Below are 20,388 nucleotides of genomic sequence, written 5' to 3'. Positions count from 1 at the left end.
AGTCTAAATTCTTTTAAACATTGCTTGCTAAAACATTATCTCTAGGTAAATTATTGATGTATTCCTTTAGTGAAATATTATATGCAATTTAAACACCAACTATTTTAGCAGAAATTATTTTTTTAATTGGCTCAACTGCTGATTGTAATCAACAATTAATTTTTCCAAAAAAAAAAAACAATTAATTTTTCCCTTTAAGAATCTGAAGTCTAGGGATCCCTGGGTGGCGCAGCGTTTGGCGCCTGCCTTTGGCTCAGGGCGTGATCCTGGAGACCCGGGATCGGGTCCCACGTCGGGCTCCTGGTGCATGGAGCCTGCTTCTCCCTCTGCCTGTGTCTCTGCCTCTCTCTCTCTCTCTGTGACTATCATAAATAAATAAAAATTAAAAAAAAAAAAGAATCTGAAGTCTGATATCCCAGACACATACATTAGGCAAAATAGAACTTTAAAAAAAAAAGACTATATGATGATTCTAAGACATGGGGAAGCAATATAATACAAAACTATAAAAGGATGAACATTTAGATGGATTATAAATGCAACCATTTCATGAATACTTTAAAATATTGTAGAAAAGAAAAAAATCAAAGCATTTTTTTTTCAAAATATTTTAATGACAAACAATATATTTCTGACAGTGTAAAGGAAAATCTAGTTGTCTATATCTGCCCTGCCATATGCATATAATAACCCTGGAAACCAGTGAGTGACAGTGACAAATGTTAATGACTCACAGGTCTATGCATTTTTGGCTGCTTCTCTACTAAACTATATGCTGTAATTTGCGGAGAGGACCTCTGCTAGATTTAGCTGTGATTAGCCACAGATTAAGTGTGGGATTAAAGTCTCCTCATTCTAGGACACAACCTGAAGGAGCTCCTCTCCTCTGGGACATGGGGTTTCAGGGAAGAGGAAGGATTCAGAGGAGTAAACAGAAACATACAGTGCCTCTTCCTGTTTCTGCTCAGAACAAGCAGAAACCACTCCAGCTCAGGGAACTCCTGTGCCCTTGTTCCAGGGCTCATTTGGAACAGTTCTACCCCAAAGTTATGTCAGGTGACAGTTTTACCAAATTTCATCCCACTATTTTACATGGGCTGAATATTGTGCATCTGCAATAACAGCCGAATGCCTGAACCATGAGTCTCTAATGCAAATACCACGCTGTTGAGGTTTTGTCCTGGCAACATTCTACATCTGGTGCCACTCTTGGCATCAGTCTGGTTCTGTCGTGATCATACACAATATTCCGCTGGCAACTTCGATGTTCATAATGCCTTGCATTTATGTCTTGCTTCAGCGTCTGAGAGTCTATTATGACTCTTGAGCACTCTACTGGGTTTATCGTTGCTGGACCTGGATGTAGGATGCAAGCTGGATGAGACACTCCTCTGTGTGTTTCCTCACTTTGGGATCCAGGATGAAGGGGCCTATCTTACATGGGATGTGTTCCCAGAGTGGTGAGTGGAAACACACATCTCTAAAAACCTCTGCTCGGTAATGGTAAATCTGTTCTATTTGCATTCCAGTGGCAAAAAAAAGAAGAAGAAAGAAGGAAAGAAAGAAAGAAGGAAAGGAAAGGAAAGGAAAGGAAAGGAAAGGAAAGGAAAGGAAAGGAAAGGAAAGAAAGGAAGAAGAAGGAAGGAAGGAAGGAAAGAAAGAAAGAAAGAAAGAAAGAAAGAAAGAAAGAAAGAAAGAAAGAAAGAAAGGAAGGAAGAAAGAAAGGAAGAAAGAAAGGAAGAAAGAAAGAAGAAAGAAAGAGAAAAAAGAGAGAAAAAGAAAAAGAAAAAGAAAAAGAAGAAAAAGAAAAAGAAAAAGAAAAAGAAAAAGAAAAAGAAAAAGAAAAGGAAAAGGAAAAAAAATACCTGGTCAAGGCAAAGTTCACTGGAAAAGTAGAATTTTTTTTCTCCATATTAAACCATGGCAAGAGTGAGGAAAAGAGAAGTATCATGAATAAATAATACAAAATAGATAAATATCCCTGCATTTTTTATGTGCATTAGATCTACTTTATTTCATAAATAAGTATTCTTGAGAAATTATTTCACGAAGCTAGATGACACCATTATCAAGCTGGCTCATGTAAGCCTCTCTATTTTGTAAAATTAATGCTATAGTAGTGTATACAAATCATCAATTTTAAATCTATAGCTTTCAATCTCTACACAATAGAACAATGCAAAGAAGACTGATGTTTCTGAAACAGAAGGCTGAGACAATTATTAAATAATTATAATTATAGTGATAAGTATTCAAAGTGTGAATGTTTCTAAACATGTTGTGCATCTGGCTAATCAATGTCTCCACCTATATGTTAAGATGTGTTGGAAGATGAAATTATTGATATTTTCTGCTCTCAAAGGCATGGCAGTAGCAGAGGATTTGAAGATTATTTGTTTGTTATGTGACTAATATTATGCATATGGTCATCGAAAAAAAAAGCTGTCCTTACCTACTTGCGAGGTGTCATGGATTTCATCACCAAGGAAGGATGTGTGCAATGATGGCAATTGCTATTTTTAAGCTTTGACAAAAATCTAGAATGTTATGAATCAGAACGATTCTGTAACGACTTTGAAATAAATCTGTGCACAAGTAGTTAGACATGCCTACAGGAGACCTTTTGCCACTAAACTTCTTTGAATGTGAAAAGTCACTAATTGTTTTGCATTGATATTTTATTAAAACATGGCATAAACTAGATTTAATTTATACATTAAAAACTAGAATCCTTGTTCATAAGACTGGTAGACACCATTTCTTAGGCACACACAATGGGAATGAATATTACAGATACCGCCTTTTAAACACAGACCAATCTCAAGAATTCTAAAATCACACAAAATGTTTTTATACCTGTAATAGGTATACCTATTACACCGAAAGCCTTAACTGTTTGCTTAGGGAGTAGTGAGCGGTCCTCCAAAACCTGTCTTTCCTTCCTTCTGGGAACATGGGAACAACATATTTCTCTCTCTTCCCTCCCAGGGAGGAGTGTCTACCTAAGCAAATTACCTATGGAGTGTGAGCAGAAGTGATGTTTTCCACTTCCATGTTGAGTCCTCAGGATTGTGGCCTTATCCTCTCCACTGACAGAGCTGCTAGGGACCAAGCTGATTCAGCTTTGAGACAATGGAAATGCTGTATGGGATGTGGTTTCATGACGTGGAGATATCCAAGCTGCCAAGTGTCCATGTAGAACAAAATTGTTTTGTGAATGTTGACAATTAATTTAGAACTATTACATAAAAGTGAAATAAACTTGCCTATTTTTTTTTCCAAACACTGTGATTATGAGGCTTATATAAACACCAAATAACTCATTATGGTCATCTGATTTAGCAATAAGGTGTAGCAATTTTAATGTGACCTTCTTACATGGCACATACAAAGAGAGGTGCTAAGATACAACCTTCTCATAATCTCTCTTCTTTTTCACTTTCTTTTCACATAGGTTAGCGAGTAGTATGTTTTTGGTAACAAAAAGGATGGATCTCATTTTATGTGATTTTGCTAAATCACACAAGATCAATATGCCAGGGGCAGCCCTGGTGGCGCAGCAGTTTGGCACCGCCTGCAGCCTAGGGTGTGATCCTGGAGGCCCCGGATCGAGTACCATGTCGGGCTCCCTGCATGGAGCCTGCTTCTCCCTCTGCCTCTCTCTCTCTTTCTGAATAAATAAATAAATCTTAAAAAAAAAAAGATCAATATGCCAAACATCAAAAAGTACTATTGCTAAGTAATATAGCAATAAAAATATATCAGTTTTGATGTTTCTCATTTAATGGTAAAATTAGTTATCACAAATTTCTTTTCAACTTCATGTTTAAAGGTCGTCTTTTCAAAAAGAGATGTTTCACAGATGGAATGTATTTGAAAAATTCACTAGAAAACAAATACTCTTCAAAATGACACTTGGAAGGATTATACACAAAGCCTAAAGATTCTTATTGATAATACACACAAAAAAAGGTCACTCTTCCGTGTTTTAACTGCTTATCTTGAAATGTAGGGCACTTGGGTGGCTCAGTCTGTTGAACGTCTTCCAGTTGCGTCATAATCCCAGGGTTCTGAGATCGAGTTCCACATCAAGCTCCCTCTTTCTCAGGGCACCTGCTTCTACTTCTCCCCCTGCCTGCCCCCTGCTTGTGCTCATTCTCTCTCTCTATCCAATAAATGAATAAATTAAAAAAAGAACTGTAATTTTAGAAGTTCCAGGAAAAATAACTGTTAAACATGAAATAAGATTATCTATGCTTTACTTAAGATGAGTTCTTTTCTACAACTTAAACCTAGAAAGGTACTTAGGAGTGGCAGGGATGTAGGCACTGGCATAAAGCATAAGGATGAATACACACTCCTGGACAAAACCTGCCTGAAATCTATTAGTACTTTGTAAGTATTGACTGAGTTGTTTTGATGCATAATTTTAATGACTCCTGAATTTGTTGTTTTTTTTTCCCCTTGATTCAGACAAATAACAAAATAAAAAAGTTTAATCATTACACACTTGCTCGTTAATGACTTTTAAGTGTCCATAGTTTGGGTTCTCCAAAGTGTAGTCCTGAGAAACCCAAGTAGAGAGAGAGGAGAGTGGGACAGAGAAGAGCCCACAGTGAATGTATTCATGAGGAAGTTGCTCCTAAGAGCAAGGACGGCACCATCCTGCCTGGCCGTAGGGCCCTCTGAGCAGCACTGTGAAACTCACCCCAGGACTCTCTTACCTACTGGAAGCAGGCCAACTCTCGCACTCTCCTGTTAACTCTCATCCTGCCCCAGGGGGAGCATTGCTCACAAGGGCGATAAGCTACAGAATTGCATCTGATGGTGGAGAGCAAGCTCCCTTAGTGGTGGAGAAAGCTCTCAGGCAGAGAAGGGAGACAGACCAGGGCTTCTGATTAAGAAATGCTGCAAACTGTCTCTAGCTACCAGTGGCCTCAGATGGCCCAAGGCAGACATGCTGGCTCATCGATAGCATCTGCCCTCTCGACTTTGTAACTATTATATTGTGTCTGTTTATTCATCCAATATTCATGGAGCACCTTTCATTGGGAAAGAGTTCTAACTGCTTAGGAAATAATGATCAACAAAACAAAATCCTCATTCTTGTGGATGGTATTTTAATGGGGGAAGAGGGACCATAAAAAAAAAAAAAGCAAATGAGTATATAATTGGGTGGTATTGATAGAATGGTTAAGATTTATTTTTTTATGTAAAAGAAGTTCCTGGGTGGTTCAGCAGTTGAGCGTCTGCCTTCAGCTCAGGGTATGACCCTGATCAAGTCCCATGTCAGGCTCCCTGCATGGAGCCTGCTTCTCCCTCTGCCAGTGTCTCTGTCTCTCTCTGTCTCTCATGAATAAATAGATAAAGCCTTAAAAAAAAAAAGTGTAAACGGACCTTATGGCCATTCACAAATATCTAATTATTTCAATAATTTTACTTAGATCATATCTACAAAGGTGATGTATATTGGTGCGTTTAATGTAACAATAAAGCCAGTACATGTGATTCATTCATTATATCTTAATCTGGTTGCATGTTTAGATTCGGTCATATTTTCTTTCATGTAACCTGGTTTTATTATATACACAGTTCCTACCATACTGTGTCAGATACTGAAAAGGCCATGGAATAAGCAAACAAAAGAAACAATTCTTGCCTTCTAATAGTTATAACAGCTCAAAATATTTTACTTAGGGATAGCCAGCACAGAAATAAAGCTTATTTTGTATTGAGGGATACTTGGTAGGACACAGTTAATTTGGGTCTGAGCTGAAGAAATTAACTAGGAGAACCGTTTTTTTCCTCCAGCAATTTTTCATCTTCTGTATCTTTCATCTCCCCCACCCCAACCCTGCTTTCGGCTTTCCCCTTCTTGTCTCCTTCCTTGCCCACCTCCCTCCCTCCCTTGGTCTTTCTGTCGCATAATTGTATTCGATTATAGTCAGGAAAACAAATAAGAAAACCTGGCTATCCCCACCCCCATGTGACGTCCTATCACTTCCAATTTCACTAGCTCTGGTTTTGTTGTCCTTCCCGTCAATATGTCCTGTCGAGGAGAAAGCCCACGATGGGCTTGGAGAGGTCAGGCCTCAGTTCATCATCCACTGGCAATTTGTTTCTCATTTATAATCCTGAAGTAACACTTGGTTGACCCACTGCTGAATATATGGCACTTGTGCCATATTGTTTCCTGGAGAGAAATTATCTTCCTCACCTCTTACCACACAACACTTTAAAATGTTTTGGAAGTCAGGCTAGCTGCTCAAATTCACTCTAACACAGATGACATGGAGAGAGAGGAACAAAGAGAAGGGCCAGGGCCAGCGACCTGCTCGCATGCACATGTGTACACAGAACAGGGAATACGGGGTCACTAAATTTGAATGTGAATTCTTGTCTGCCCAGTGCTGAATTGAGTCGAATGCACAGATGGAAGTGAAGTGAAGGACATGAAATATTCCATATGTTGGTATTAAGCACCGAATATGTATCATGTCCTGAGGTGTATAAAAGAATGCCACACATTTTTTAATTTTCTTTTTCAGGGAAAGTTGGAGTCTATTCTTACTTCCTTTGAATCTGGGTTGGCTCAAAACTGCTTTGATCAATAGAGGTCTGTGCTCACACTCTAAAACATGTAGCAACTTCCATCTTAGCCTTTTGGAGCCTGAGTTACCATAAAAGATGTCCAAATGTCCAACTACTTAGCTGGGAAGACCATCTAGGGAGGCCCTAAAATTATATGGAAGAGGGGTTCTGAGCTCAGCCTTCAGTCTTTCCTCCCCTACGTGCCAGACAGAGGAGTGAAGCCATCCTGAACCATCCAGATCCATCTAACCACCAGCCAGATACTACCACTGGGGCATTGCTAGGGCATGAAACAGGAAAACCACCCAGGAGGTGTGCCCATATTCATACCTTACAAAACAGTGAGGCATATTCAGGTGGTTGTTGTCTAAAGCAATCAGTAATCTGTTGTTTATGAATAGATAAAGATCATGCCCTGCAAACATGAGAGAACTCTACTGAGTGTGCTGTTTATATGACTACAGCATATTTTTTTCACATTATCAATGACATTTCACATCTAAATATTGTGGTTGTGACTTGGACTGGGTCCAAGTTGAGGAAAGAGAAGAGGATAGCACTGAATGGTTTCTTCCATCAAAAACCTTGATATATTCTCTTTTCTCCTTCCTTTGTTTCATGATTCTAGAAAAAGGAACAGGGCCAGGACAGGAGTACAGATACACAAACAGGACAACCTTAGTGGAATGATTCAAAAGCTAGCCAGCTTGTTGTCAACCCCCGTTAACACTGATCGAAAGGAGAGACACCTCCTCAACGGGGGTTCAAAGCTGTGATTCAGTGAGGGCATTGCTGCCTATAACCCTCCAAAGAAGTTACTGGAGAAGTCATGCTCTGTTCAGGCAGCTTGCCTTAAGTCTGAAAACATTTTTTGCGTGTTTCAGCAGCTCCCAGCCCTGTGACACAGTTTCAAGTTGTGCTTCAGTTTTCCTTTGAAGCTTTTTCTTTCCTTTTTTTTTCCTACTCCACTGCTTATAAAGGCCCTCTTTCAGCTTTTAAAAAAGATAAAGGGTTGCATGAAAGTCAGTTATTTTCAAAAGAGTAAGATGGAAAAACAATAATAGGAATGGAGAAGTTGGGTGAGACACAGTTTTGTGACCTACTTAAAACAGCTCAAAACATTTGAGATTTCATGATGTCAACTGTTCAAAATGAGTTTAATAAATGAGTTTAATAACTGTCTAAATGTAGTCTTCCAGTCCACATACATAGAGAATTCTTTTCTGTGGTTGCATTGCCCTGGGGTAGTCACATCATTATCTGTTGGCTTATGCTGGTTTACTACTGACACAGAACTATAGAGAACTTCTCCCCTGAGAAGTGTGACTAAACAGTATTGTAAAAATATCTTCTCTGCTATGACCAAATAATTTGAAAAAATATGGAAAGCTGAGTTGGCTTATTTTGTGTTCATAAAAAATCCAAAGTAAAAGTCAGAATTTAAGAAGTCACCAGACATTTCATTGCCTAGTTTTCACAAAATATTTCAAGTATCTGAGAAAATACAGAATAGTACCCAAATTTTATCTTTACAAGGAAAAGCCAAAGTCAATCTATTGCCAAAATCTTAGATGATTTTCTAGTACCAGTTGCTTTAATGAAATATACAGCAAAAATAAAGAAATTCTACAGTTTGAAATAATGACTTCCAACAAGGGCTGCTGAGTTCCCTATTTCTCATGAAATACTCATGAAAACACAGAAAAAAGATGCAATGTTATAAAACTACTAAAAACTGGGGGTGCCTGGGTGGCTCAGTCCATTAAAGATTGACTCTTGATTTCACTCAGGTCATGATCTCAGGGTGGTAGGATCTAGCTGTGTAGGTCTCCACACCGGCAGGGAGCCTGCTTACGATTCTCTCCCTGTCCCTCTCCCCTGCATGTGCATGCACATGCTCACTCTCTCTCTTCCCTTCTTAAAAACAATTGAAACAAAAACAAATACAAACTACTAAAACCTGAACCTCTGGTCAAGAGTTTCCCAGGTCCCAAAGAAATTGTCACCAACCATAGCAGAGACAGGACCTTAACACAAAAAAATGAAAGGTGTTGAGAATATGATGGCAGATTTCCATCCAATCCCAGAGAAAACAAGTCTTCCCAGACCAGAAAGGAGAAATATATGTTCCATTTTCTTGCCAAAACTTACATCCATACACCTTACAGGAGTAGCCTCTGTTTTTTTAAATTTTGTTTTGTTTTGTTTTTCCAAGAATGTGAACCACATTGGATGCTCTAGTTCTCATTCATTTCCATTTCCATTTCAGGGCTGCACTGGACATCCAGTGACCTGTTAGACCTTAAGATGTGAGGTTCATCACAGGGAGGACAGAGATAGAAAAAGCTGGAGTGTTGGTGTGTAATGGGTTACAGATGCTCATGCACTGTTTCTGAAAAGGAAGGAACTGTTTCAAATATTCCAGTAATAAATTCCTGTCATTAAAAAAAAGGAAAGCCCTTTCATTTCTTTTCCCCCCCCCTTTCATTTCAGTAGAATACTAGTTGGGGACACATTTTACAATCCAGATTCATTTCTGACTTGAAGAATTAGAAGAGCAGAAATAATTTACCTATTCTGTTTATGTCAAAACGTGAGCCAAGTCGGAGCTCTCCCCATTTAATGACTGGGAAACAAAGAACATCTGAACTTCTTAATAAAGCCAATGAGAAAAAGTCAACATAACAAGTAAAATAGCAGTGAAGAAAAATATGAAAAATATAATTGAGTTCTCCTAAAAATTTAAGAAAATATTGACCATATAAAATAGATAAGAGATGAGATAACAATTAACTCAAGTGAAAAATGTAAGTGACAGTAACAAAGCATGCAGAGGTGGGGAGGAGGGGAGGGACACTCTCACTGGGATATGAAAATATTATAAGACAATTTAACATTTGTAAAACTTGACCTATTTTTTAATGAAAACAATATAAAATTTAATTAGTCATACTAATGAGAACTGTAGGAATGTCCCTTATAATCCAAAGAATAAAGACAAATATTTAAAATAGAAGAACATTAAATATAGGCTATTGATAATGCAACAATAAATAACAGGTATAAAGAACAGGGAATGAAATGCGACTAAAGGGTAACATGTATCCTTGAAAATAAAAGAAAAACTGATCTAAATAATATAAATGAATGTAAGAGTAAGAGAAATTACAAAAATAATTCTTGAGAGAGCACATAGTAATAAGTGTTCAATTACAACAGTCTGGCTAAAAACTTTTATTTTTATAAATAGAATCAAACAGAAAGTAGAATCAGTTGTATACATGTTAAAGTATTTCTAATAAAAATGCCAATGGTGATTTAAATTTGAAAAAATGAGGAATGATAAATGAGTAAGGCTATCTGAGAACATATTTAAAAACTATATATGAGGGATCCCTGGGTGGCGCAGCGGTTTGGCGCCTGCCTTTGGCCTAGGGCGTGATCCTGGAGACCCAGGATCGATTCCCACGTCGGGCTCCCGGTGCATGGAGCCTGCTTCTCTCTGCCTGTGTCTCTGCCTCTCTTTCTCTCTCTGTGACTATCATAAATAAATAAAAATTAAAAAAAAATTTTTAAAAACTATATATGAAAACCCAATATGAGTATATTTTATACCAAATTATTGATATGCATTCTAACAATATAGTACATAAGACCTGATGTGCAAGAATGAAATAATATATGGAGTAGTTTAATGAAAGTCAGAATTTATCACTTAATTCCTGCTAGGTACTATCCTAGTGTTTAACACAAGTGAACTTGTTTAATATGCATGATAATTCTTTTTTTTTTTTTTTGCATGATAATTCTTTCACTTATGTGCTTGTGTTCATTGTCCATTATTGCTGTGGAGGAGCAAGAATTCCTGTCCCCTCAAAGGTCCTAGAATTGGATTAAGAATCCAATTGAAATGAGAGATTAACAGGAGACAATTACATTTAGTATAGATATGGAAATTCCAAAGACAGATAAAATGAGGGATATACATCACTCTGAATTAAGGAGAAGGGGTAGGGGCCTGAGAGTTCAGAGGAAAGGAATGCATTTCACAGGGTGATACGGAGAACAGATGTTTGGTAATGAGATGTTTGCCCTACTATACAAATGGGTCTCAGATAAAAATTATCTCTGTTAATAGCCCTTATTTTGGGAAAGACCCTCAATTTAGATTCTTCTGTGTGGTTAAGGGAGGGACAAAACTTTCTCTTAAACCCAAAGGCTCTCACGTGCCTTCAGCTCAAAACAATCCACATGACAAAGAGGCACATTCCAGGGGGAGGTGGAGTGGGGTGTTTCCTGAACCCCCTCACTGCCATGACAAATCACCTCAAATTTAGGGCCTTAAAACAACAAACCTACTATTCATAGTTTCTGTAGGTTAGTTGTTCAATGAGATTTTTGCCAGTCTAAAATCAAGGTGTCTCAGGGCTGTATTCCTTAATGGTGGCTTCAGGGAAGAATCACCCTCTAAACTCATTTAGATGTTGGCTGAATTAACTTCCTGTGGTTGTAGGACTGAGGTCCCCATTTCCCTGCTGGCTCTCTGCCAAGTACCATTTTCAGCTTTTAGTGGCTGCACACATTCCTTGACATGTGTTCAGTCAGCAACTGTGGGATAAGTCCTTCTCACACACGGAATCTCTCTCCTGCTTCTACTTTACACAAGCATCTCTGGCTGCCTCCTTCCTTCTTTCTTCCTCTTCTGCATCTAAGGGCTCATGCAACTACTTTTGAGCTCACCTGTGTAATTCAAGATAACCTCTCTATCTTAATGTCAGCTGATAAGTAACCTTAATTCTATCTGCAAAGTCCCAAGACAGTGATACCTAGGTTAGCATTTGATGGAATAACCAGAAGGTGAGACTCTTGGGGGGAACATCATCACAATTTTTCCTACCATTGCACTATTTTTATCTCAACTTTACAGATGAGTAAACTAGGTGCTAAGAGGTTAAATATCCACTAAGGATATAGGATCAAAGGCAAAAAAGCTGGATCTTGAACCTGAGTACTCCATCTCCAGAGTCTATGGTAACCATCATTATAGATAGAGAATTATGCCAAAGAGCAAATCCTAGCATAACACTATGTTATTGGTAATTCTAATACATCACAAATGAGGACAATTACTAGAACCCTGTGACACAGAATTCACTAACATTAATTCCGAGGCACTAAATATTTAAATATAAAAGATAACATTTCAAAAGTACTAGAAAAAAAGTGTCAGTGAATTTCTGTCATTATGAGATGAAAATGAATAACTAAAAGAAAAAAACATACAGAATGAAAACAACATTACCTTTGACTATATTTATAAATCGGTACTTTATTTCCAAACCTATAATAAAGGGGAAACAATTCCTTTATAAAATTCATTCCCTAGGTAAAAGTTCTTAAAAATCAATTTACAAAATTAATTGTATTCGGAAATGCCTACGTAAACAATTAGAAGACATTAGAGATGAAAAAGGAGCTTCCTGTTGCCTCTAAATTTTGGCTTAGATGAGACAGAGGACAACAATGTGCAAAGACAGCCTTCACCTTCCCCTTGGCTCAACTAAACTTCAGACAGCCTCCCTCACTGGAGGCCCTGACCTTTCTTTCCTCAGAACATTCACTTTAGAAAAATGTGTATTTATAAATTCTTTCTCTGTCCTGTTAACATGTAAATCTTTTTAAAAGCCTCTTGCCAGCGTCACAACCTAAAATGCCTGTCTGGAGGATTGAGAGCCATCCTTCGAAATGTGCTCCTCGAGGAAGACAGAGTACCTATCAGGAACCAAACTCTGACTTCTAACTCTGAGAAACAAACTAGGGGTGGTGGAAGGGGAGGTGGGAGGGGGGTGGGGGTGACTGGGTGACAGGCACTGAGGTGGGCACTTGATGGGATGAGCACTGGGTGTTATTCTATAAGTTGGCAAATTGAACACCAATAAAAAAATAAATTTATAAATAAATAAATAAATAAATAAATAAATAAATAAATAAAATGAAAGTGACATAACAACAACAACAAAAAGGAACCAAACTCTGGTGGGAGCCTTGCTCCATGTTGTAAAACTACTTCCTGCTGTAACGATAAGAAAAAGTTATTTTTTCCAGTGGGTAAAGCCAATTAGCAAACACAGGTGGCCTAAGACTCCTCCCCACTCCAGCTTTTAAAAACTCTCTGAGCTCAGACTGAGCTCTGGCCTCTCTGGCCTACTGCGAGATTCTGCAATAAATCCTCCTTGTCTGTTCAGCTTTGTGCAGGGCAGTCTTTGCTTTGACACCACACTTACATTGGACAAGGGAGGGGAACCCAGAAATTGTAGAGAGGTTGGGAAATGAATGAGAAGAGACAGGGAAAGAATCTTCTCTGTCAGGTCTCCTAGGCCTAAGTCAGCCCTGAACTAGGGAGAAGGAAAATCTATGAACTTGAAGGGAGATTTAAATTTTAAATTGGATTCTACACTGGAGCCATCATTTTAATACCTCAAAGTGGGTTATAATTACTGAGATAAAATTTGTTTCTGTAACTCAAATATTCTGAGAGCGATGGCTTCTATCTTAGTGGTCCTTCACAGCAGGGGAGGAAGATTAAACGATTTATTTAAAGGCACTTGTTAGATAAAAATATAGATATTTCTTGATGTGCACTTCCAACTTCAGGACATTTAACCAGATATTTAAATTGCTTTTTAAAACATATACCACTTATGGCATTAGTACAGGAAACTATAACAACTCTTAACAAAATAAGTATAGGACTTTATTGGGGAAAAAAACAAAATAAATAAAAATGTATACTAAAATTCATTATTAGAAGACAGTGTCTTAGTATGTTAATTATTCCCAAATACATCTGTTATTTCTATTTATTGATTTAAAGATTTATTTTAGAGAGGCGTGTGGTAGATAAGAGCTGAGGGAGAAGAAAAGAGAGAATCTCAAGCAGGACTCCATGCTGAGCTTGGAGCCTAACATGGGGCTCAATCTCATGACCCTGAGATCATGACCTGAACTGAAATCAAAAGTTACACAGGTGCCCCAAATCTTTTATTTTTAAAATTCAAATTAGATTGTTAATGCTTTTCCTACTTTTTATAATTTTTACTCCAAAATAATGCAATGCAATCCACAGAGTAATGGATTATATATAAAAAGTAAAACCTATAGAATAAAATATAGGAACTTATTTTAAATACTTCAAATAAGGGAAGACTTCCTTCCTTTCTTCTTTTCCTTTCTTTCTTTCTTTCTTTCTTTCTTTCTTCTTTCTTTCTTTCTTTCTTTCTTTCTTTCGTAAGCTCTATGCCCAGGGTGGGCCTTGAACCCACAACCCTGAGATCAATAGTCAAGAGTCACATGCTCTACCTACTAAGCCACCCAGGTACCTGAAGGGAAGACTTTTTAATGAAAGATATAAAAACTACAAAGCCTAGAGGGAAAGACTGGTGAATCTATCTTTTTGACTCTATCAAAAACCAGAACATTTAATTAAGAAGAAATATGAATAAGGTAGAAACAAGGATCAGGAAAATGGCAGTGAACAAGACAGATCTAATCTGTGTGTCATGGAATTCCAACATTGACAGACACTGGATTTAAGTCCATCTTACTTAACTCCAAGCTCATACTTTTTCACTATGCTAAAGTAAACATTTTTTGGTTAAATCTAATTTGTGTTTTATTATTTTTTTCTTTATAGGTCTCTATTGGCTCTTTAATAAAGTAATTGATCAAAATCTCCTCCCTGCAAAAGAAACTCAAACTTCATATACTTTGTAAAGAATTCAATTAAAATCTAAATTATCTGGATGAACTATTTCCCTTCTATACATCAGCTTGTGGATGGCCACCTGTTTATACTGTACTTAGAAAGCTGCCAAACAAATATATCCTTTCCAGTTGGTGATAGGAAACAATTTCCAGGCCATCACCTTCCACATTATGATTCATCTTGGCATTAATTTTATTGAAATAATAATGTACTTGGCTCTAGAATATCATTTGCCATCCAAGGATCTCCAAGTATGTAATAAACATTAATTAAGTAGCACAATAGCTCTGTAAGAGAAAACATCATTATCACAATCCTGGAATTGAATAGATTGTCTGTCAAACAAGGAAAATAATGACGGGGAACCCATTTTGAGCTAATCAGAAGGGAGCAGGTTGCCAACTTGAATCCTTTCAGTTCATTGCCATACTCAAGGAAATAGAAGAAGGGACAGGGATGAGTGGGGTTGAGCTCAGAAGAGAAGGAACCCCCAACCTGACACTGGGGTAAAACATCTCAGTTCGTCACTTAGTTTAATATATGAATTCCCTGTCATAATTCATTTAAAAAGATATTGGGTTGACAGTGTAAGAAACCTAAAAGCATTATGTGTAAGATCACCAAAAAGTCCCTAATTCAAACCTAGTCCTTAAAAGAAAGATGTTTGGAACTGAGGTAACTAGTTAAACACCAGGCACATACAAATCGATTAGTAAAACACCACCACCACCACTATTGTGGCTGCTGAAAATGACTCAAAACTCCCATTCTGAAATTAATTATGAGATATTTGTTTATTAAATGTAACAACATATCTTTAAATCTAATATAAAGTGCAAAGTTAACATTGTCATCAAGGGAAGTGACTTATCTGTAAATGAAGAACATGAAATGGAGGGGGTTCTTTTAATAAACAATTTTCTGTGTAACATGAGGCTTTTAATTGCTGGGTAAAGAAGTCACTATGGCATTTTCCATCAGGCGTGGTCACATTTGATTCTTCTGTTTCCCAAGGCCCAAGACAGTCGTTATCCCAAAAGAAAGAGTCAAATGAGAACTTCACTAATATGTTATCCGCACCCAACACATTTGTTTATAAGGAAGATGCCTCATTCTCTTTACCATGCAGCTTTGTATGGTCAACTTTATCTACTGTTAGTAATTGCTGGATTTGGGGTGCTTCTGCTCTAAAAAAATTTCACATGTTTTGCTGATTTGTAATTGGCAGGCCTCCCAAAGGTAGAGCTGTGAACATCTGTGTTAATGGGCTAATGTGTCACTTGGGTAACACACTACATTTGCATTCCCCGTAGCCCTTGTAATCTGCACAGGTGTTTCAAGTTTGTAGGAAAGATGAACTTAGAGTTACTTCTGTCCTTTTATGCACAAGGAGTTGGAAAACATTGAATGGAGATGAGATTGGTCATTAAGCTATGGAATATGCAGAGGACATTCTAATGCATTTCTGCATTTGGACTGTATCATCCAGAAAGAGTTCCTCAGTTATTCTGATTGCCTTTTCAAAAAAGACTTGACAGTGCATGCTCTTCCTATATTAGGGGTTTTCAGGAACAGGCACGTTTGCTTAGTTATAATGTAAAGTTAAGGTCACGCTAATAAATATACACTAAATGAGTAGTTTATTGGGCATTCTAAACTGCTTACTATGAGTTAATCTCCTGAAAAGAGAAGTGTTAATGCTTTAAGTATTGCACTTAAAAACAGAAAGGTAAATTGATTTTTTCTTAAAAGTTAAATTACTTAAAACATATCACAACACTGCTTTTTGACATCTTTTACCTGAAATGTTATCTTGGCTCCATTTATTCTTATTTCAAACTCTTTAATTTAGGTAAAACATTTCACAGATAGGCCTATTTCTTTAAGAGACTGTTACTTAGGAATCAGAAGTTTTGTGGAAAGAATACAACTAATAAAGAGGAACTAATATTTTCTTGTTCAAACATATTAATCATAATACTTAATGCCTATGGAACAAGCTTTTATGAGACATGTGGCCAATGCTTTTTAAGTATTTGCTCATTTCATCCTTATAGAATCCTGTGAAACAGGCATTATACTAGAGTTAACATCATTACATGTACATATTTGAAGAATAGGCACAAAGTAAAAATGTAATTTACCTGGAATTACACCAGTGACAGACCCATATTTTTAGCACAATACTGGACTGTGTCTAGCTAAGTGGGATCCATGAGGGATTCCAGTCACCTGTAGGATAGATGAGGGAACATGGGCAGTTCTTGTTTTCTGAAAAACGTACAGATTCAAAGCCATGAAATAGGACTTTGGTTTTCAATATTAGATACAAGAATCTCAGGTCTAGATTTTCAGATACAAGTGATAGTGTCTGTATCCGAAAAATGCCTGATAGATGTTGAAAAAAATATATATATAACATGTTGATATTTTTTTCTTGGTGATTATGTTTTCCAATGTTATTTATGCACCATCAAGCCAAGTATCTGTCTCTGTTCCTAGGTTCTGGGGAAGAACGTTTTCCAGATTGAGAGTATGAAATCTCTCCTGTCTCTCACAGATGATCACATATTGTTTCGATAAGCAGACCTGAATGAATTGATCTCTGGGATGGCTGTGCACTAGAATCACTGTAACTGGTAATGTTGACTACAAATCATAGAACGACATTCTGTACACTGTGAATTAAAGAGTTCTAGGCTGTGATGCTAAGTTTAAAAGTCTATTGCAACTGACTTTGATTATAGTTATAGTTATAGTTATAGTTATAATAATATAGTTATTATTAATATTGTAAACTAAGGCAATACTATGGCAATCAGGGTCACTCATGCAACCTGCCTGTGTGTCCACATATTGAACAGATCTAATCTTCAGGGACTGGCACCCAAGGCTCATCCTGGTGGCAAAAAAGCCTATTGACAGCTGTACGTATCCTGTCATGCACACCATTTTCTGGTTAGCACCAAAGGTTGCTTTTTTTGTTTGCTGCCTAATTTTTTTCCCTTGTTTTTTCCCTGTCTTTCATTTGAAAGAAAAACAAAATGTTTTGCAAATAGTAGTACAGGTTTTCCATTCAAGTAGAGCAGAACAGTATTTATTAGGAAAAAACTAAAAAAAAAAAAAAAAAAAAACCTAAATTGCACAAAGAGAAATGTTGCTTGGCCAGATACTTTTCTTAATTTAACCAACATACTATTATGAAATATCATTAGCATATTTCAACATTGCTCCATGTGAGAGTTAAGAATACAATTATGATCAAATATCTTGGTCCTAAATTTTATTTTATTTTTATTTATTTATGTTTTTGGAGAGAGGGAGAGGGAGAGAGAGAAAGAGTGTGAGCAGAGGAGTGGAGCAGAGAGAGAATCTTAACCAGGCTCCACGCTCAGCATGGATAACGGGGCTCAATCCCATAACCCTGAGATCATGACCTGAGTTGGAATCAAGAGTTGGACACTTAACTGACTGAGCCACCCAAGCACCCCTCTTGCTCCTCAATTTTTCTACTGTTCATGTATCCTGCTGGGGGTAGCTCTTTAAAGAAATACAATCATGATGTTTAAGCTTTGCCATGTACAAACACTATTCAAGACTATAATCTAAGGAAATAATATTGGATCAACTAACACACCGGTGAAGTTCTTATTTCTTTTCCTATTTTATTTCAAAAATCATGTTTTGTTGATGCTTCCCAAAATAAACTATGGCATTTATATAACGAATTTCCTAAAATTAAGAAGAAAATGAAAAAAAAAAAAGAGGGACGCCTGGGTGGCTCAGTGGTTGAGCATCTGCCTTTGGCTCAGGTCATGACCCCGGGGTCCAGGATTGAGTCCCGCATTGGGCTCCCCGCAGGGAGCCTGCTTCTTCCTCTGCCTGGGTCTCTGCCTCTCTCTGTGTCACTCATGAATAAATAGATAAATATTCTTTTAAAAAATGAAAAAAAAGGGGTACCTAGGTGGCTCTGGCAGTGAAGCATCTGCCTTCAGCTCAGGTTGTGATCCTGGGGACCTGGGATAGAGCCCCACATCGGGATCCCTCTGTCTGCCGCTCTCCCTGCTTGTGTGCTCATTCTCTATCAAATAAATAATAATAAATAAAATCTTAAAAAAAAACCAAAAAGATAAAAAAGAGGAGGAGGAAGTGAAGAAGGAACATTACATGATGTATATCCTGTAGGAGGTATTACCTTCAACACACTTTATTACCAAGGTACAGAGAAGCTACATAACTCCCCCCAAATCACATGAGTGGTGGAACTAGGATCTGAATCCCCATGATCTGGCTCTAGAACCTATGTTCTTAACTTCATTTTTTTTTTTTTATGTTCTTAACTTCTACATCATACCACTCTTACTATAACTTTGGAAATGCTGCTTTCCTAATCTTTCACCTCTGTAGGTCTGTGAACTTTTTTTGAACATGAGAACCTACTGCTCTAGAAACAGAATATTTGTTTTAAATTATTCTTTTAAATTATAATTTAGATCATCTTTAATTGCATCGTCCATTCACATACTTGTAGTCTTTCATAATGGAAGCTTATACTAGTAAGGTAATCCCTGATTATCGCACAGCCGTGACTGTGTATATATATATGAGTTACCTGTAAGTATATCAATACACACACCTGTATTGTGCTCTGTCCCCAGAGCCCATTCCTTGTTCTCGGGGAATTTACAATTTACTAGGGGAAGTTAAGCACTTAGCAGATCAATGTCAGCGCAGTATCTAAGAGGTCAAGTACAGGTTGTGGAGGGGGCAGTCTCTACTTGGGAGAGCTAATTCAGTGTAGGATGCTCAGGGAATCAAGAGCATCCAGACCTGGAGAGCACGATCATCAGCTGGAAAGGTGGGAGGGGATGGAAGGGGTAGAGAAAGGAGGAGAATGCAACAAACCTGCAGTACCATACTCTACAGGATCACAGAACAGAACAATGGGGAAGGAAGATTCTTCAAAGTTTCCGAGGATTCTCCAATGACGACCCTCCAACCCCAGATGGTTAAGTCCTTGAGGGACTCTAATCGTTGCCAGAAATGTCTGTGCTTCCTTTGCTCTCCCCACCAGGGTGAGAACAGCTCTAGCCTCTGCAGCAGGCCTTGAAGGAGGCCCCAGTGTAAGAGGACAGGATTCTTCTTGTCTGCTCCACTGTGCGGTGGGCTCCCAGCTCTCCAAGAGGATTCCATTGTCCCTGCTATTTGGCCTGTGAGAGCAGCACCCTCTTTCCTAAGAGGAGAAAGCTGTGGGAGCTGTGCCCACTCCTACAGCACCAGTCACTGAGTAGTGTTCTCCTCCTCCCGCTGCCACAACTCCCACTCCCTGGCGCCTTCTGCCCGGTGTCTTCCCCTGGAGGATGGAACACAGCTGACTCTTCAAGAGAAAATCAAACCAGTCACCTGGGGTCAGAACGATGAGCTGCCAATATCTTTTTTCTTCCAGTACAGACCTCTTTTCTCTCTCTCTCTCTCTCTCTCTCTCTGTGTGTGTGTGTGTGTCTGTGACTTCGTGTGTGAGAGACCTAAAAGGCTGCCTTTGCTTAAGTCACGTTGGTAGAGCATTGTAAAAAGAAGGAATCCATCATGTTTATGAGGAAACCCACCTCTTAAAATATTTAGGGCCCTTGAACATACAGGAAACAAACCTGATTTCAGAAATTAGTAATGCGCATTGGCTTGCGTGGTAAAAGCGACAAGCAATCTACTAAAATCTTGCTTCTTGTTTTTCACCTGGGCACACAGCAAAAGCCATCATCCCAACCTTTATTGCACTTGTACATGGCTATAAACTCGGTTGTAATTAAAGTAATGTGAAGGGAGTGATATGTGCTCCCTCAAGGACAGACCCTGAAATTTTTGTATGTGCATTTCTCCACGCTCCTCCCCCTCTTGTTGTCTACAATTAGAGAAGCCACATATTGAAGATGGAAGGGTTCTTATTGGTCTGGGATTCCAAATGAACCCTTGGAGCAAGACTCCCCCACTCCCTCCCTCCCTGCTACCCCAGCCCAACTGCCACACACATACGC

The 20,388-nt window shown here is 38.1% G+C and overlaps 1 long non-coding RNA gene across 1 annotated transcript in view; it reads left to right on the top strand.

The window, feature by feature from the left end:
* The window catches only part of LOC118350667 (uncharacterized), a 50,311-nt gene extending 33,252 nt beyond the window's left edge, over nucleotides 1–17,059 (top strand). The window contains exon 3 of the long non-coding RNA XR_007401953.1: nucleotides 16,859–17,059. This is a non-coding gene — a long non-coding RNA (uncharacterized LOC118350667). The remainder of the gene's footprint in view (nucleotides 1–16,858) is intronic.
* The last annotated feature ends 3,329 nt before the right edge of the window (nucleotides 17,060–20,388 follow it).

The sequence above is a fragment of the Canis lupus genome, chromosome 14 (assembly GCF_003254725.2).
Source record: "Canis lupus dingo isolate Sandy chromosome 14, ASM325472v2, whole genome shotgun sequence".
Classification (NCBI taxonomy): domain Eukaryota; kingdom Metazoa; phylum Chordata; class Mammalia; order Carnivora; family Canidae; genus Canis; species Canis lupus.
The sequence above is the reverse complement of the archived record's forward strand: the minus strand, read 5'-3'. Positions and strand labels throughout refer to the sequence as shown.